The sequence below is a fragment of the Lathyrus oleraceus genome, chromosome 7 (assembly GCF_024323335.1).
Source record: "Lathyrus oleraceus cultivar Zhongwan6 chromosome 7, CAAS_Psat_ZW6_1.0, whole genome shotgun sequence".
Classification (NCBI taxonomy): domain Eukaryota; kingdom Viridiplantae; phylum Streptophyta; class Magnoliopsida; order Fabales; family Fabaceae; genus Lathyrus; species Lathyrus oleraceus.
This window is the reverse complement of record NC_066585.1, coordinates 140905851-140922288: the sequence shown is the minus strand read 5'-3', so window position 1 is coordinate 140922288 and position 16438 is coordinate 140905851. Positions and strand designations below refer to the sequence as shown.

Below are 16438 nucleotides of genomic sequence, written 5' to 3'. Positions count from 1 at the left end.
TACCCTAGTGTCGTTTGTGGGTGCAGCTATAGCTTCAATCCACTTAGACACATAGTTTACAGCTACTAAGATGTACCTATTTCCTAAGGATGGTGGGAAAGGTCCCATGAAATCTATACCCCATACGTCAAAAAGTTCTACTTCCTGAATGTTTCTTAGAGGCATTTCATCACGCCTTGAAATGTTTCCAGTGCATTGGCATCTATCACACTTGACAATGCAAGCATAGACATCACGCCACATGGTAGGCCAGAATAGGCCAGCTTGAAGAATCTTGGCGTATGTCTTAGAGGTGCTCGCATGTCCATCATAGGGTGCAGAATGACAATGCTTGATAATATTATTTACCTCTTCTTCTGGAACGCAACAGCGAAAAATGCCATCTTTACCCCATTTGAAAAGGAGTGGTTCGTCCCAATAGAAGTTTCTCACATCGTGGAAGAATTTCTTTTTGCGGTGGTAGTCAAGATCAGGGGGTACTATATCAGCAGCTAGGTAATTAACGAAATCTGCATACCATGGTACGTTACTTATTGTTAAGGAATTTTGGGGGTGCTCATTGGGATCTAGGTTATTATCTTCAATGGTTTCTACTCTAGCTATCAGTCTATCATAGGCGAAATCATCATTTATGGGTACTAGTTCAGGTTTTAGATGTTCTAGCCTAGAAAGGTGATCGGCTACTACGTTTTCAGTGCCTTTTTTTATCTCTTATATCTAAATCAAACTCTTGTAGTAATAGAATCCATCGGAGTAACCTGGTCTTGGCATCTTTTTTACTTAATAGGTAACGAATGGCAGCATGATGAGTGTAAACTATAATTTTTGCTCCTACTAGATAAGATCTAAATTTGTCTATAGCGAAAACTACAGCGAGTAATTCTTTTTCAGTTGTTGCATAGTTAAGTTGGGCAGCATCTAGGGTTCTACTGGCATAATAGATGGCATGTAATTTTTTATCTTTCCTTTGTCCTAGAACGGCTCCAACTGCATAATCACTAGCATCGCACATTATCTCAAAAGGTTCTGACCAATCAGGTGGTTTCATAATGGGTGCTGAGATCAATGCTTGCTTTAAAATATTAAATGCGTCATTACATTTTTTATCGAAATTGAATTCAGCATCTTTCATTAAAAGTCCAGTTAAAGGTTTGGTTATTTTGGAGAAGTCCTTAATAAAACGCCGGTAGAATCCAGCGTGTCCAAGAAAGCTTCGGACTTCTCTGATGGTTTTTGGTGGTTTTAGATTTCCTATAACTTCTATTTTAGCTTTATCTACCTCTATACCTTTCTCAGAAACTATATGTCCTAAAACCATTCCTTCGGTCACCATGAAATGACACTTTTCCCAGTTTAGCACGAGGTTCACCTCCACGCATCTCTCCAGGATTTTCTCAAGGTTAGCAAGACAATTGTGGAAATCAAATCCGTAAACCGAGAAATCATCCATAAACACTTCCATGATACCATCTAGGTAATCTGCAAAGATTGACATCATGCAGCGTTGGAAAGTGGCTGGGGCATTACAGAGGCCGAATGGCATTCGTCTGTAGGCAAAAGTTTCATAAGGGCATGTAAAGGTAGTTTTTTCTTGATCTTCGGGGTGGATAGGTATTTGGAAGAATCCAGAGTATCCATCTAGATAGCAGAAGTAAGAGTGTCTGGCTAGACGCTCCAACATTTGGTCTATAAATGGTAAAGGGAAATGATCCTTCCTAGTTGCTTTATTTAATTTTCTATAATCTATACACATCCGCCATCCTTCTTCTAAACATTTTGCTACATGTTCGCCTTTATCGTTTTGCACGACTGTGATGCCTCCCTTTTTAGGTACTACATGCACAGGGCTCACCCACTTACTATCCGAGATCTGATAGATGATACCTGCCTCAAGTAACTTAAGAACTTGCTTTTTAACGACATCACTCATTATAGGGTTTATTCTTCTCTGATGTTCCCTAGAGGGTTTTGAATCTTCTTCGAGCGAAATCTGATGCATGCATACGGATGGGCTTATACCTTTCAGGTCAGAGATATTATATCCTAAGGCTGAGGGATATCTTCGTAAAATGTCTAAAATTTGGTTCGCTTCCTCTTGGCTCAAGGTAGCACTCACTATATCTGGACGGTTCATCTCTTCATCGAGGAACTCATATCTCAGGTTCTTAGGCAGTTCCTTAAGTTCTAAGGTTGGTTTCTTAGGGCATGGCATATGATCTGGAGTAAGGGATAAACATTCGTAAAGGTTATCATCGATGTAGGGTTTCTTAAAGTCATCATCTTCCCTTATGAGAGTTGATGGTAACTTGATTGTTTTTATAACTTCTTTTTGTTCTAATTCTCTAACACACTCATCAATGATATCTAAGGCATAACACGAGTCTCCCATCACAGGTGCCATAAGAAATTTCGAAAGTATAAATTCTATTTTCTCGTCACCTACCTCAAATGTCAACTTTCCTTTCTTGACATCTATTATGGCTCCTGCAGTCGATAAGAATGGTCTACCTAGAAGGATTGGTATATCATTGTCCTCTTTGATGTCCATGACAACAAAATCAGTAGGGATAAATAACTGACCTATCCTAACAGGAACATCTTCTAAAATGCCTATCGGATATTTAACAGATCTATCGGCTAACTGAAGTGACATCTTAGTGGGTTGTAATTCTCCTAAGTTTAACCTCTCACAAACTGCTAAAGGCATTAGGCTCACACTAGCTCCTAAGTCTAGAAAAGCTTTTTCGATGACATGATTACCCAAAACGCAAGGAATGGAGAAATTTCCAGGATCTTTATCTTTCTTTGCTAATTTGTCCTCGAAAATAGCATTACATTCCAAAGGCTTCGGATCGCCAAGTCTACGTTTGTTGGTAAGGATGTCTTTGAGAAATTTCGCATAAGAAGGTATTTGGGTGATGGCTTCTATGAAAGGGATTTCTACATGAAGTTTTTCTACAACTTTAATAAATTTTTGATACTGTTTATTGATCTGGGTTTGTTTGAGTCTTTGCGGATATGGTATAGGTGGTTTATATGGCGGGGGTGGTATGTAAGTTTTATCTTTAGGTTCTTCTCCTTTTTCTCGACCTTCCCGGTTTTCAGATTCCTCTGGTTCCTTTACTTCGTCCGTGGGTTTGGTACATTCCTTAGAAGTTTTGGGTTCACTCAATCTAGGGTTTGGTGACTCATCATAAGCGTTCCTACTTAGTAGGGTAATGGCATTGGCTTGTTCTCTCGGATTTTGTTGAGGTTGTCCAGGGAATTGTCCTCCAGATGTAGTCTGAGGGGCTTGGTTTAAAGCTACCTGAGAGATCTGGGTTTCAAGCATCTTGGTATGAGTAACTATTTGGTCAACCTTGGTTCCTAACTGGGTAATCAATTCGTTAACATGAATGTTTTGGTTCATGAACTCCTTGTTTTGTTGGGTTTGAGCGGTGATAAAATTTTCCATAATTTTCTCAAGGCTCGGCTTTGATGGTACAGGTTGCATAAGCTGATTTGATCTAAGGGCTTGATAACTAGGTCTCGGAGGTGCATTATTTTGGATTGGGTTATTGTTTTTATAGGAGAAGTTCGGGTGATTCCTCCATCTAGGGTTATAGGTATTCGAATATGGGTTCCCTTGGGTGTAGTTCACTTTCTCATAGTGGGTTTCATTTAATAGACTGCATTCTGCAAATTGGTATCCTTTGGTTCTGCATATCTCACAATCCGACGAAACTGCGGCTATAGTATTCGGGTTTATGCACATATGCTCGACTTTAAGGGCTAATGCATCCATTTTAGCTTACATCATGTCTATAGAGCTTAGTTCATGCACTCCTCCTCGGGCTTCCTTCTTCTTAACTGTCGCTCGTTCGACTCCCCATGATTGATGGTTTTGAGCCATATCTTCGATGAGGGCACTAGCTTCAGGATAAGGTTTTTTCATCAGAGCACCGCCTGCGGTAGCATCGATGGTCATCTTAGTGTTATAATGAAGTCCATTATAGAAGGTTTGACTGATTAACCAATTTTCTAAACCATGATGTGGGCATGCTCGTAACAACTCTTTATATCTCTCCCAAGCTTCGAACAACGATTCTCCTTGGTTTTGGTAAATCTAGTTATATGGTTTCGAAGAACGGCGGTTTTACTCGGGGGAAAATATCTAGCAAGGAATACTCTTCTAAGGTTATCCCAAGTCGTAATGGAATTGGGTGGAAGGGAATCTAACCATGATAGGGCTTTATCTCTGAGGGAAAAAGGAAATAATCTTAAACATATTGCCTCAGGAGAAGCTCCATTGGTTTTAAAAGTGTCTGCTAATTGAAGAAATATTTTCAAATGTTGGTTTGGGTTCTCAGTAGCGAGACCCGCGAATTGTCTCTGTTGCACTAGTTGCAACAAGGATGGTTTAAGTTCAAAATTATTAGCTGGGATGGTTGGGTTTACTATACTAGAACTAGGTTCTTCATTAGATGGTTGAGCGAAATCTTTAAGAGGTCTTTGGTTTTGATCTTCGGCCATAGCTCTCTTAATTCTATGAAAGAATAAACGTGCGCGAGCGTAACGTTCAGGTTCCGTCAGAGGGTATACTAAGCTTAAACTTCCGGTGCTGCGAGTTCTTCGCATTGACCGGCTGGAAATAGCCTAAGTCTAAACGATATAACAACAGGGTAATGAAATTTGACGAAATTGGTCCCCGACAACGTCGCCAAAAACTAGATGCGGTGTTTTTCGCAAGTATACGAACGCGTCAGAGTAATATAAAAGATTGTCGAATCCACAGAGACCAAGTGTCAATCTATCGTTATCTATTGTTATGGTGTTTATCAAAGGCAATCAAAATAGGTGTTTTTGGAGTGTGCAATGAAAAGTAAAGTGTTGAATAAAGATTAACTAATAAAGACAGGGTCAAATGTAATTCACGTAATCAATTAATAATCCAAGTACTTGCTAATAGAGCTACTTATGGGCAATGTTTCCTACTTTGAAAAGAACTAATTTAACAGGAACTGTCGCTTTTGCGTATTCAGAACCGAGTTGTACTCCCTAATCAAACCCTCTTATTGTCACTTATAAAAAGGCGCGCATTGCGTTAGAGTGGTAAACCTATTTTTAAGAAATATAGTATCTTGACTAAGTTGAAAAGTATTATAACCTGGATTTCTTAACCAAAAGAGGTTCTTACAAACCAGACTCTAAACTTATAAACGCGTCCGAAAATAGTTTTAAAATCTCTTTTCTTCTCAAGTTAAAATCACCTAATGAACTAAACAAAGCGCTTTCGCTGTTTTTGAAATAGTTAAAAACAATTAAGTTTAGATAGACGTTGGACGGCTTTCGATCTTACCCAACGAAATTGAAGTGCGAGAAAACTTAAGTTGAAAGTTAAAATAGCCCTTAAGTGTTTCTACGAACAATTGTACGGATTGTCGGTTCAATTACGATCCTTACATTCTAACCTTATAGATTTAGTTAGACATGGTAAAGTAAAAGTGCATTAATTTAAATAAAAGTAGTGCGAGTGCGGAAAGTAAATAAAAGTAGTGCGAGTGCGAGGAAAGTAAATAAAAGTAAAGCGGGTGCGAGGAAATAAATAATTTAAAGCGAGTGCGAGGAAATAAATAAAAGTAGTGCGAGTGCGAGGAAATAAATAATTTAAAGCGAGTGCGAGGAAATAAACAAAGTAAAGCGAGTGCGAGAAAATAAACAAAAGTAAAGCGAGTGCGAGGAAATAAATGAAAGTAAAGCGAGTGTGAGAAAATAAATAAAGTAAAGACAAGTAATAAAAACCTGCTCCAATCAGAGGGTTGAATAAATTGCAAAGCGGAAATGAAAATGGCGGCAGGATTAACTTCCTTCCAAAGTGCTCCAAACTCGATTACAACTATCACAGACTTGATTACACAATTATGGTAACACTCCAATGCGAAGCGGTTACCACTTTATAATACTGAATATATGCCTAAGTGAAACAAAGTTGCTCTGAGTTTGCCTCTGTTCTAAGTTTGGATGATTGTAAAAGTGATTTCGAGTTTCTATTTATAAGCAAGTAAAAAGATGGAAATGACAAGGATGCCCTTCAACTAGAAAATGGGAGGGAAAACTTTTCCTCTTGTAGCGCCCGCACAAGGCCAATCTGAGGCGCCTTAGTGGAAGTAGTGAGGAACGTGGAAGTTGAGGGAAGTTGAGCTTGGACACGTCATGGCAGGGTCTACGGCGCCAGCCATAAGTACAAAATGCTGAATTTTAGGGTTTTTAGCTCTTTTTCACTCCTTTTCTCGATCGGGGCTCCGATTAAAGTAAAAACTTGAAAACAAAGGAAAACATAGCAATAACAAAACAAAATAACAATAAAACAACTAGAATGCATGTGAAATCGGAGTCGAAAATACGGTAAATTTCAGTGTTATCAGAGTACCTAGGACACTTTGGGTGCTAACACGTTCCCTTTGTGTAACCAACCCCCTTACCTGTAATCTATGCCATTTTATTAGTTTTGATTTGAAAACTTCTTATTTTTGGGCTTCGTTCGTACTTTTCCCTTTCCCCTTGGAAACAATAAAAGTGCGATGACGACTATTGTTATTTGATGTCTTGCTTATCCATAGCTTGATGATCATGAATTTACCGCTACAGTAAGGTATTGTGATACGAAATATGCTGGAGACAGAATAGAAAGTAAAATTACTTCTAGAAGTTGTCAATTTCTGGGAGACAATATGATCTCATGGTCCAACAAGAGACAATCAACAATTGCGCTTTCAACATCCAAAGTTGAACATATTGCAGCTTCTGGATGCAGCACTCAGATACTCTAGATGAAGAGTTAGCCAGAAGATTATCATATATTTGAGAGTAACATTCTTATTCTTTGTGAAAATACTTCTGCTATTTGTTTGTTTAAGAATCCTATCTTGCATTCTAGGGCTAAACATATTGAAATTAAACATCACTTTTTGCGTGACTATGTTCAGAAGGGTATTTTTCACTTAAAATTTGTTGATACAGACCGTCAACGGACTGATATATTTACAAAACCCCTTGTTTAAGATAGATTCATTTTCATTATGAAAAACCTATGTATGGACTCTTGTCTAGAATGAAAAGCTGAATTTCAGAATGCTAAGCTCTCAGAACTCTAGATAAGGTTCTGACAATTTATTTTGTTGTCTCTGAAACGTGAGCTTTCTGAAGCGAAGAAGTTTCATGAATCATAACAGTTCTGATCAGAAGTGTCATATCCCAAAATTTGCCTGTTAAATTTTATGATAAATTGATTCATGCATGACATTCATTTCACATTTGCATTCATTCATTAGCATACATTCTCATATAAATTATAAATTTTAATTTATTTATTATGTGATACAGATATAAAAAATAATAATAATTTTGGTTATCTGTATGATATAAATAAATTTTATGTATATAAATAAAATAGTTTTAATTTAATGATAAATAAAAATAGATTTGAATTTTAATTGTATAATTAAAATTTTAAATTAATTTTATTTGTTAAAGCTCATTAAATTATAATAACTATTTTTTATAATTTAGTGACTCATGTTCCATTTATTCATTATTTATAAATAGTATTTATTTAGTAATTCACATTTTTTACTTAATAAAATTTATTTATAAGAGTAACAACTTTTTAAGCCCATAAATAATAAAATAATTTTGGTAGATATAAGTAAGAATAATTTTTTTTTAAATGATGAAAGTAAAAATAGAAATAGATTTAAATTTTAATTCAATTATGTAACTAAAATTTAAATTAATTTTTATTTAAATTATTCATTATTTATAATAATATTTGTATTTAATAAATATTTAGTAAGGTTAAACCCTAACTCTCCTAAAGTATAGGAAGGGATCCAAATATTTAGCAAGGTTAAACCCTAAAGTACCTAAAGTATACGAAGGGATCCAAATATTTAGCAAGGTTAAACCCTAATCCACACCATTATAAATACTTCATATGGATGCAGCGAGAAAAAAGAGGAAAAAGAGGAGAGATACAGGAGAAGAAGATACACAAGGCAAGACAGAAGCAAGAAGATTCACGGGCAGGGAAAAGAGAAGCAACCATAAAGCACTCATAGCCTGAATAAGAACAACATAAATACAGTGAGCAAGTTAGAAGAATCAAATCCCCAGTAAGTGTTCATTATGGAATTTGCATCCAACATGATTATCTTGCAATACTCCTTAATTCATGTATGAATAATATTGGTTTAATATATATATTGAGATGATGTATTCATGGTTTGGTGGATGTTGATATTGCTTTATTCAAGTATGCATCTGTTCTTGATATGTCATAGCATGTTGGAGAAATTATGTTTGCATGATTAAAGAATTATATCTGCCATTTAATTATTATTATATGAGTGTTGTTTCTAGCATGATTATGTTTATTTCACATGCTGTTATTACATAATAATGATGATGATGATATAATGGTGATAATATAAATCCTTGGTTGTCTTTAACATGTATGTGTAAGGTTTGTTTTATCATTATCACTTGTAGTAAAGAGAACTAACACATGAGTAAAATAATATAAGCTTCTTGATTTATGCATGACTATTTTTATTATTGCATGATGATTACATATGATCTTATTTTATGTGTGTGGTTTGATATAAGATGAAGTTACAGGTTTGTTGTATTCACATGAAAGAAACATCATGAGAAAAAATAAAGTAGCTTGCCGTAAGAGAGAAAGTTGTAACATGCATGGTGGTGTTGTGTCAAAATGGAAAAATCCATGTAGAATTAATATATATTTTAATGAAGGCGAATAAATAACGAATGGACCAACATGGCTCGTTGGTAGCTCTCCCCTCACTTTCCACTCTAATTAATTCACCACTATTTTTCTATTATTAAAATAAAACCCATTAATTAATTTTCTAATTAATATATTATATTAGTTATTTAAACTAGGATATAATTTAATCTAGTTTATTAATTAAATTTTCATATATCACTTAATTAATTAAAATGGACTATTTTGAATAATAAAAATCTAATTATATTTTTTTCCCTATTTTCTTTTAAAATTTCTATCAATTTAGTCTAAGTTTTTCCATAAATTCATAAAAAAAAAAGTTTCTATTATTATAGACTAAAAATATTCTTAATTCATTCTTAAATTTAGTTTATTTATTTCATTTGTCATGAACTTTCTATGTAATAGATTTAATTAGGATTTTTTTATTTCTTTCTTTTTAATTTAATTAGGTTTTATTATTTTGTATGCCCTTTTAATTTTGTACTCGTTAATTAAGATTTAGATATTTTATATCCCCTTTTAAATTATGTATCCCCATCCTGAAGCCATGTAATAGCGTAGTCTTATTTTCCGCACTCTGCATTTTAATTTTTCCATACTGTGAATATAACTGTCTAGATGTATGCTAATAGGATTGCATGGAAATATAAATAATCAAACTTAGATAAATTAATTCAAGATAATATATCATTTCCACACTTGCACCTCTAGAGTAACCCTCTCTTTGTTGCCTTACGATATTACGGTCATGTCCCGCGAATGTGGGGATACCCTTAGCAAAGACCCTTTCGATTAAATCATCATCATCCCTAAACAGATAAGTCATAGTCCCTTCGATCAAAAGGTCAATGTCCCTACAAGATAAATCATAGTCCCTCGAATGTTGCCTTCAAATATATGACCTTGTCCCTCGAACGTTGCTTTCGAATATATGACTTTGTCCCTCGATGACCATTTGTTGTAGCCTACGATTAAATGATGATCGTCCCTTCGAATGCTAAGGTATCCTTACAAATGTTGCCTTCAATGGCCAATTGACGACCCCACGATGTCCCTTTACATCCAAAGGATAAGACTACTTACTTCTCAATAGTAAGGACAGTTTTACCCTCATAAGGATAGGAAATACCTATAAAGACCTTGGTTAGGTATAACTCTTAAATGCTTGCTCACAGCTTAAAATACTTTTCACACCTCACACTTTTCAAAACATCTTTTAGAAAATCACCACTTGGTATACATTTGCGCCAGAATCATCGCCGAGTTATATTTTTCTAAACATCTTTCAAAATCAAACGAGATAAACACTTTGTATACATTCGTACAAGAATCATTACAAAGTTAAATTCTCCTTTCAAAATATTTTCTAAACACACCACATTTCTCAAACACTTTCTCAAACAAGGAAAAACATAAGTGAGTTAAGCAATTAAGAGCCCATGGATAACCATGGATACAAAGGGTGTTAACACCTTCCCTTTGTATAATGTACCTCCCGAACTCAAAATCTAATCGAGGTTTTTTCTCTTCTTTTCCGCCTTTCCTTATTGGATAAAAGAAAAGTCGGTGGCGACTCTTGCTATCCGCAACATTGCTTTTCAAAGCAAAAACACAAAGTCAGTTCACCGTATCACAAGAAGCAATCTTATCAATTTGTCTTCTTGATTCTGAATAGTTGTTGCATTAAATGGTTGTCTTGTTGTTTGATACTACACTCTTTGAGATTGGACTTTAGGGAAATTTTGGTCAACCGCTTGGTGTTGTACTGAAGTGGACTTAAGGAAAGGTCAATGATTTGAGATCCTTCTAGAACCCGGTTACTATTCTAGGACAGGTTGAACCAACCAAACTTCAGTGGGGAGGGTACTTACCTATGGAACTCATGCAAGCCTTAAAACCTAGGAATGATTGTGGTGTGACTTGTTTATGCTTGTTACTTACTTGACATCATAACATCATAACATCATGACATCATGGCATTGTACTAACCATTTCGAGGACTTAGGGATTTAACTTTGCTCTGTTTTGTAGGGCTATGGCTTCCAGGAAGACCATCCGGATCAATTTTGTAGCGACCTCTCCTCAACTCAAGGATTTAGTGTCGGAACTTCCCGATCATGCTCAGTTCATCAAGAAACATGGTTATCTCCTCAATTTAGTTACCACCGGTTTCAAGGAAGATATGATGAGAGTTCTATTCCAGTTCTTCGATCCTAAACATCATTGCTTCACCTTCCCAAATTATCAGTTGGTACCCACATTAGAAGAATTTTCCAGGTTGCTTGGGATACCTATCCTTGATCAAACACCTTTCAGTGGTTTAGAAAAGATTCCGAGGTCTGAAGAGGTTGCCGCGGCTTTACACATGACAAAGTCCGACATTGAAACTAATTGGGTAACAAGAAGTGAAGTTAAGGGTTTACTTGCCAAATTTATGATAAATAAGGCCCGAGAATTCCTAAAAGCTATGAGTGTCCATGCTTTCGAAGATGTTCTAGCATTACTAATCTATGGTTTGGTGCTATTTCCTAATCCGGATCAATTCATAGACATGAATGTTGTTAAGATATTTCTCACTCATAACCTTGTGCCCACCTTGCTTGGAGACATTTTGCATTCCCTTCACACTCGTACTATGAAAAGGCAAGGGACTCTCATGTGCTGCATACCTTTATTATCTAGGTGGTTTATTTCGCACCTTCCTCAATCAGTCTTGAAGAATGAGCAAAATTTGAAATGGCCTCAAAGGATAATGTCGCTCTCCCATTCAGACATCCATTGGTGTCCCCAACCCAAAGAAAATGTTATCATCATTGACCGTTGTGGAGAATTCTCTAACGTACCACTCCTGGGGATAAGAGGAGGTATTACTTATAATCCTGCTTTAGCCCTACGTCAGTTTGGTTATGCTCGAAGAGATGGTCCACATGAAATAATTATCCAAGGCACTATGTTTGACTATGACAACGATTCTCAAGGTCTCCGTCAAAGGTTTGTACGAGCTTAGGGCATGGTGAAAAGAAGTACTTTAGGACATAAAAACTCTATTCCTATGGAACCTTATCTCAGAAGGGTACGCGCCAGAGCTCGTGAGCTTATCATGCCATATCTTGCAATCGGACCTCTGATGGTTGAACCAAAAGTTGAAGGAGGTACCCCTCAGATCATTCCTTATCCAGATATGCCTACCAATGTTGAAGAATTGAAGAAATCTTGGATCCAGTTGAGAGAGGAAAGGGATACTTTTGAAGCTCAGTTTTGTGCTGAAAGGAAGAAAGTATTAGAGCTCACCAGCCAGCTTAATGAGGAACGAAGTCTCAATGCATATCTCCGCCCAAAAAGAAGTCGTCCCTAGGAGACTTGAGCTTTCATTTTTTCTTGTAATGAACATTGATTAAAGAAATTATTAATAAAAGTTCCCTTTTTTGGTGGTTTACGCAAAGTTAAATTCCAAAAGTCCTTGAAAACATTTCATACATTGCATAGCATAATATAACATTGCATAACAGGTACTCTAAAGGATCAATGTTCTCACGGTCTTCCTCTCAAACAGAAAAATGGCCCTCGAACAAACTGTCAAGGATCTCCAGGCTCAGAATACTCAATTCCAGGAGATGATCTTGAACTTATCCAAGGGGCAGGAGGAACTGAAGACTCTATTGCTCGAGAAGAAGAAAGACAAGAAATCTGTGAGTTACATTAACCCGGGAAGAAGGCTTAAAGGACAGGCTCCAGGAGTCAAGATTGGAATTCCGGAGGATAAAGAAGATGAGACAGAAAATGATTCGGAAGATGAGAATGCTGATCCCTTCAACCCTGAGGACGACTATGAAAATTATGAAAATGAACAGTACTTTCCGAAAGATGATAAGTATAAGTTGCTGGAAGAACGTATGCTAGCTATGGAGGGTCAGAAGGCGCCCGATCTGGATTTCGAAAGCTTAGGTCTGGTCTCTGATGTGGTCATTCCTCGCAAATTCAAGGTCCCCGCTTTCACTAAATATGATGGTGCGTCTTGTCCTCAGATGCATCTGAGAGCTTATGTGAGAAAGATCCAGCCGTATACCACTGATAGGAAGCTATGGATCCATTTCTTCCAAGAGAGTCTGTCTGGCACACAATTAGAGTGGTATTATCAGCTCGAGAGCTCTAACATCCGCACCTGGACTGATTTAGCGACAACTTTCTACAAGCACTATCAGTATAATTCTGAATTAGCGCATACTCGGCTACAGCTGTAGAATATGACTATGGGCTCTAAAGAAAGCTTCAAAGAATATGCTCAAAAATGGAGAGACTTGGCTGGCAGAGTCAAACCCCCTATAACTGATCGAGAATTAATGGACATGTTCATGGGTACAATGACTGGCCCATTCTACAGCCATCTATTGGGAAGTTCCTCATCGGGTTTCACTGAACTTATATTGACGGGTGAACGTGTTGAAAGCGGCATTCGAAGTGGCAAGATACAGGCGGCTAACTCTGCAAGCACCAAAAAGTCCTATCAGGGGAAGAATGAATCAAATGCTGTGTACGGTCAAAGGGGTCATAACAAGAAAAATCGTGACCATACTGTTGGAGCAGTTACGATTGCAGCACCGCCATCTCAAAACTTCCAACACAGACAAGACAGGCCAAGAAGGCAGTTTACCAAGATCAATATGACTTTAGCACAAGCACTGTAGGGTATGCTAAAAGCAAATTTAATTACCCTCAGAGATCCTCCTGCAAATCCCAACACTACTTCTCCTCGTTATAATCCCAATGCCAGGTGTGCATATCACTCCGATAGCCCCAGGCATGATACAAACGATTGTTGGTTGTTGAAGAATAAGATTCAGGATATGATCGATGCTGGAGAAATTGAATTTGATCCTCCGGAGACTCCTAATGTCATCACTACTCTTATGCCTAATCATGACAAGACTGTTAATGCTGTGGATGACAATTCTCACATTACTAATGTAGCTGACTTAGCATCTCCTCTCCTGATCATCAAGAAGAATTTATTACAAGCTGGTTCATTTCCAGGTTGTGCTGAAAATTGCGATCTCTGTATACTCCGACCCAATGATTGCTTGAAGTTGAGGAATGGTATTCAACGGCTGATGGATGATCGTACAATTCTCTTTGAAAAGATTCCTAAGGTGGAAAACCCTATTGAAGAAATATCTGTGATTGCTAGGTCCAAAGTTCCAGTGAAGATTACCGCTACTAGAGTGCCTGTGAAGATTACTGCTGAGCCCAAGGTAGCTCCCCTAATTATTACTACACCTGGCCCGGTACCGTATTCCTCAAGCAAAGCCATTCTGTGGAATTATGGAGGTGATGTTTACATCCACGACATAAAGCAAGATGATAATTCTGCTAATCCTAATGACGTTGACATTGTTGGGACTAGTAAAATTACTCGAAGTGGAAGGATCTTCTCTCCAGAAATCTCACCTCCTGCCCCTGAAACTCGAGGAAAGGGACCAGTAATCAATCCTTCTCAGTTAAAGGCACCAGTCGAAGTTACTACCGAAGATGTTGCCAAGCAGGAAATGGAAGAAATGCTGAAAATCATCCGTAAGAGTGATTTTGATGTGGTAGAACAGCTGGGGCATACTCCGTCTAAAGTTTCGATGTTATCCTTGTTGTTATCTTCTGAATCTCATGCCAATGCGTTGATAAAATTCTTGAAGACCGCTCATGTACCTCAGGAGACATCTGTCGATCAGTTAGAAAATTATGTTGCTAACTTGGCTGTTGATAATGGCATAGGCTTTTCTGATGCTGACCTGACACCAGCAGGAAAGAATCACAATAAAGCTCTGCATATCTCCATTGAGTGTAAGGGGATCACCTTGTCTCATGTGTTGATCGACAGTGGCTCTTCTTTGAATGTGCTACCGAAAGCTGTGCTCGATAAGCTTGACTGTAAAAGCATTGAACTGAAACCTAGTGACGTTGTGGTGCGTGCTTACGATGGTGCGAAGAGTGTTGTCCATGGTGAAGTGGTTCTCCCTATCAAGATAGGACCTCAAGTCTTCAACACTACCTGTTATGTAATGAACATTCGTCCTTCCTATTCCTGCTTGCTGGGACGCCCTTGGATCCATGGGGCAAGTGCTGTAGCTTCGTCTCTCCATCAAAAGCTGAGGTATCCAATAGAGGGCAAGATTGTCACTGTGTGTGGAGAAGAAGAGTATATTGTCAGTAGTGTGCATACCTTCAGATACGTTGAGATGGATGGTGAATTCTTTGAGACTCCTTCTCAGTCATTTGAAGTAGTTCCTCCGACCAGTCCTGTCCTTAAGCCAACTTCCCGTGTGCCCAAGGTTATTCGTGCTCCTCCTGCTATGATTTCTCTGAAAGATGCTCAAGCCGTGGTTGAAGATGGTGGTCGTACTGGCTGGGGTCAACTGATCGATGTACCGTACAAGTCTGATAAATTTGGCCTGGGGTTTAGCTCTGTAGGGATAGTCAAAGATCAAATTAATGCTGTAGAAGATGCTGATAGCGATTGCGACTTGGATAGCTGGATTTTCCCAACAATTGGTGACGAACTCAATAATAGGAAGGCTGAAGACACTATCCCGATTTCCTTTAGTCAGGAGTAATTTTTATTGCTTATTTTAGTGTTTCAAATTTTGTAATTTTTATTATGAACAATTGAACTTCTTAAAGCATTGTGTCTATGCCCGGGGCACAATAGCTAATTTGTTAAGGGTTTTGTCATTTTCATAAGCATATTCACATTCAATAAATCAATGGACTTTTTGCATTCAAATATTGCGCTCTTTATCTTTCCTGTCATCTTTCAAATAAGCTATGTTTTCTTACACACACTCACGTAAAAAATTGCAGATCCATATCCACTATGGATCCTGTTGATAATAATTCTGCTACTGTTAATTATGGCTTTAAAAATCCGATCTACCAAGCCGAGGATGGAAGTGAGGAAGATTGCGAAGTGCCTGGAGAGCTTGCCAGACTGTTGCTGCAAGAAGAAAAGACTATACAGCCGCATGAGGAATCAATTGAAATTGTAAATCTGGGTACTGAAGTAGACAAGAAAGAAGTCAAAATAGGAGCAGGCTTGGAAAACAGTGTCAAAGAAAGATTGATTCAGATGTTACATGACTATGTAGAGATTTTTGCTTGGTCTTATAAAGACATGCCAGGACTGGATACTGATATAGTAGTACATCGTTTGCCGATGAAGGAAGATTGTCATCCTGTTAAGCAAAAGGTTCGTCGCATGCGTCCTGAAGTGTCTGAGAAAATCAAAGCTGAGGTTATGAAACAATTTAATGCATTTTCTAGTTGTTACTTCTTATCCTCAATGGGTTGCTAATGTGGTACCAGTGCCAAAGAAGGATGGTAAGGTGTGAATGTGTGTAGATTACAGAGATTTGAATAAAGCAAGTCCCAAAGATGACTTTCCACTTCCGCACATTGATGTTCTGGTAGATAACACCGCTCAACACAAGGTATTCTCATTCATGGATGGATTCTCGGTTTATAACCAGATTAAGGTGGCACCTGAAGACATGGAGAAAACTACGTTTGTGACGCAATGGGGCACTTTCTGTTACAAAGTAATGCCATTCGGTTTAAAGAATGCAGGGGCAACATACTAGCGTGCTATGGTGGTTTTGTTCC

General features: G+C 37.5%; 1 non-coding gene across 1 annotated transcript; it reads left to right on the top strand.

Moving 5' to 3' along the window:
* Window positions 1–4022: 4022 nt before the first annotated feature.
* On the top strand, window positions 4023–4128 carry LOC127109260 (small nucleolar RNA R71). The gene has a single exon (XR_007796589.1). It is a non-coding gene; the product is annotated as a small nucleolar RNA R71 (small nucleolar RNA).
* Window positions 4129–16438: the final 12310 nt, after the last annotated feature.